Source organism: Cuculus canorus, chromosome 11, assembly GCF_017976375.1.
Source record: "Cuculus canorus isolate bCucCan1 chromosome 11, bCucCan1.pri, whole genome shotgun sequence".
Lineage (NCBI taxonomy): Eukaryota > Metazoa > Chordata > Aves > Cuculiformes > Cuculidae > Cuculus > Cuculus canorus.
Window position 1 is genome coordinate 11664073 of NC_071411.1, and position 4036 is coordinate 11668108.

Sequence of the window (4036 nt, forward strand, 5' to 3'; positions counted from 1 at the left end):
AAAAGTATAAATCTCTGTACACAGTGGCTGCAGTTAAAGCCACTGTAATTGAACCAAGATACAAATTTTAATGGTAGAATCATTAATAACTGAAACAGATTACCAAGGAATGAGGGAAGTTCTTCATTTCTTGATATCTTCTGGTCAAGCCTGGATACTTTCAATGACACGGTTCAAACAAGACCGAGTTAGAGCTATTGGCACAGGGGAATGAGCAGAAGGTTAAGTGTGGGGCTACCGTGTGTCAGGTGAGAAGGCCTCCTTCCAAATGGCATGCTCTTCATTCAGCAAGCGTTGCCCAAACAGCCAAGTGCCTCTTGCCCGGTATCCTCACGGCCTGAGCTGGGGGCTGTGGGTCACTGCCAAGGGCACCTGCAGAGAGGGAGGAAAAGACCCTGAAAGTGCTTGTCTCACACCCTGGTGGTTTATACTTGAGATGTGAGATGGAAGAAAAGGGCACACTGGGCCTGCTTTGGGATTTCAAGCACGAGGGAACAGTGATGCATTTGGTTTACAGCCACAGAGACGAGGATAAAGCCCATTGTCTGAGATGCTTAAAAAAGAAGCACTGTCATTTGTCCATGACATTGTGTTGTTGGCTCTTTCCTATATTTAATCAATCTAGAAGTTGCCACTAATTTTTCATAAGAAGATACAGCTTTTCTCCCTAATAGCAACCTGACTCCTCTCTTTTCTTCCATACTGAGCCTATTTGCTTGAAAGATTCTATTTCTACTAAATGGAGAGGGAGTCATTGTTATGAGACAGCCATGGTTCCTCACTACCAGAACTTTAGATCCTTAATAGCATAAGCTTATGCTCCCCATCTATCAATCAGTTATCTTTTCAAATAAAATGATAAGAAATCTGTTTAGCTCAGTGTAGTTGGAGTAAATCAGAGACAAGTGCTGGAGGCCTTGCTGGAGATTGACAGGCCAGAGGTTTTCCAGACTTCATCTTCTGGATGAATTGCTGAGGATTTATTTGCCCTTTTTATTTCTTGACAGCTATTGCTTTCATTCATGGTAGAGGTTAGAACAATTGCACAGAACTGTTTGAAAAAAAATAAGATTAATAACTTTATGTGTAAATTTTTTCCCCACTCAGAAGATTAAGGGATAAGAAAATGAAGCTCTTCTCTTTGAGGACATGAGAGTTCGGAGGCCTTGCCCATCTCTCTTCAAAAGAATGGAAGTAGTTTCCAGAAGGACTGAGAGTCTGCATCAACTTGTGCTCTGAGAATTGTAAATGATAGTGGTTTAGGAACTTTAGAAGGACAAGAAGCTTGCATGCTTGTCTCTGGGATCACAGAAAAGTATGTGCAGCAGAAGGAAATAAAGAAGGTTATTAGCTTAAAGGTGTGGGAGAATATTAGGGCTCTTTAGATGAGGAGACCTGAAATATTATTAAACCTCTAAGACTATTTATTCAGTGTCCTTTGCCGCCCAATGCTGATAGTTTCTCAGCAGACTTTGATATAGAGATAAGAAAATTTGATATTAAGTTCTAGAGTAATCTTATTCTGCATATGATTTTAATTATTAAATAGCTTTTAGATTTACTGTAGGCAAAATAGTCGAAGTATGTATTTTATCTGCAATGATCATTTGACCAGTGCTATTTGGCTTCTGTTTGCTTGCTGGATAAATGTGAGTATAGAATTAAGTGAAAGATTTGTGAAGCTGTTCTGTTTTCAGTGTGTCAGAAGAGAAAAAGGCTCCTAGCCTTTATTGACAGAAGGTCATGTTCTTTATGCCAGGATAACCAGAGTGTTTATCTTGCTATGGATCTTTAATAAAGACAAGGTACCAGTCCTTTTTACCCCAACAGAGCGAGGAAGGACGGAGCTGTGCCTTTAGCCTGATGGTTAGCAATGCTGCTTTGAGGTAGAAGTATGTGCTGTCTTTTACAGGGAATCAGAGTTAATGTGCAGTAGCTGCCCAGTAGTCAAATCAAAATATATCTTAATCAAACACAGAGAATGGGGCAATGAACAGAATCAGGAAATGATATAAAAAATTATTCACACAACCTTTGTCTGAAACTTACATTCAGAATGCTTTTATAGAGTTTCTCTGCTCAGAGTATGAATTTTTATTGTAGTTTCATTGACTTATATAGGTTTTTGGGATGAATGAGTTATGGATATTTTAATTTAGCTTTTTCTCTCTAGTTGATAGCCAAAGGTCAGCCTAGATCTTGACAGAACTGTGGTTCATCCCAGGAAAAACATAGTAAATAACATTTTGAAAAGGGGAGAAAGAAACAGGAGAGGAGAATATGAAGGGACTAGAAGGAAAGAAAGTGCACTTGTATGCGGTTGGTAATGTCTTTTTTTGGTACTTTTTCTGCTGCTTTTTTCCTAGTCTTTGTCCATCAAGGCAGTCTCCTATATAAATTCTCAAAGAGAGTTCAAGAAAGCTGTGGAAATGAACTACTACCTATAGGAGTACTACTGTTCTTATTGACTTTCAGAAGATAAGGATCTGACACCTTGTGTAAGTTCAGTTCATACAATTATGTGAAGGAGAATGAATCACCAGGGAAAGCAAACTAACTGAACGCTCTTTCAAGATGTGATTTTCAAATTGTTCCGAAGGAAATTAAGTGTCTGGACTCAATTAAAATATAATTGAAGCTGAAGCATAACTCTCCCAGCCTTTTCTGATAAACTTAGTTCAGAGAAAGTTCATTGTGGTTGATAACCTTGAATGTTCATAGTTCCAGTATCAGCTTCGGCCTAGATATGAAAGAATTTGGAAGCCACAGAAACCACTTCTCTCACATTAGTCCCATGTGATGTGTGACAGCAAAACTTCACACTAGGGGAGGATAGGGAGCGGTATAATAACTGCTAACGACATCATTTTCCACAAAACCAATTTTATTCTGCTGTTTAGGGACTTGCAAATGGCCTTAAATAGCTCTTGTGGTTGAAGACGCTCATTGGAAGTGCTGTTCAGCTACGCTGTTAAACATCTGCACCTTCGTTAATTGTTCACCAAGATATGTTTAGGTCAATCTTGAAAAGTTGCTGTGTCTAATATTTCTGCTCCCCCCTTCAGCAGTAGAAGAGGAATAGGGGGAGGAACAGCTGTGTACGTTCCCAGCCTTCACTCTCAGACAGAGCGTTGTTCAGTAATTGTACAGATACCAGGCTGTGCAGATGCTTATACTGTGATTTTCCTCCTTTCTTGTTTATCGTGAATATCAGGCTATGGTTTAGTTACGTAGATTATGACACAGTCTCCCTGATTGTAGTACTGGGGTTCGGCTCTGTTTCCTACAAAAATTTGCGGAAGTTTGTCAAACTGGCGATATGAGTCAAACCAGTGAAATGGTATTGTCAGTAATAAATTTATGAATACCTTTTCCTACAAAGCCACATCAAAACAACCATGGTTTTGTTTCAGTAAAGAAGCTGTGGAATTGATGATGATCTGTGTGTACACAATCCATCCTAGGGAGATAGAAACAGGTAAGTCAGAGTGGAAGTAGAGATGCACCTCCTCTTGCTTTTTGTTTTTGCTGCCAGTGATTACAGGGTGGAAGACATCTCTGTTGCCACTTCCATACATTTTTTAGTTTCTGCTTATTTCCATCAGAATGCCTGCACATGCAGAGATGTCTTCATAATCCTACTTTGCAAAGTAGTTACAGCCCATCTGTGTGTCACAAACTACTAGGATGTACCAAGGCAGTGCTGTAGATACTCTTTTGGGTTGGGACCATCTTCTTGAACAGAAGTTAATTCTTTCCCTTAACAAACCCACTAGGAATACCTATCTTTCTACAAATTGGAGAAGATGTCTTCTAGATACATTTTCTTCCTAGAAACATTTTCTTCCTAGAAATCAGGAGCATTTTGTTATTCTGTTTATGGATTGTTATGCCTATGTCCACGTTTTGTGACTTCTGTCATCAGTGTGTTCCCCGGCTTGCTCGATTATTATGTGTGGCGAAAGAACTGCATCCTTCTGGCTAGTTCATCAACAGGGTAATGTTAGCAGTACTCCCATCCCACCCTCTTTTAAAT

General features: G+C 39.4%; 1 long non-coding RNA gene across 1 annotated transcript in view; it reads left to right on the forward strand.

Moving 5' to 3' along the window:
- Window positions 1-4036, forward strand: part of LOC128853286 (uncharacterized) — an 88986-nt gene that overhangs the window by 52721 nt on the left and 32229 nt on the right. The window lies entirely within an intron of this gene.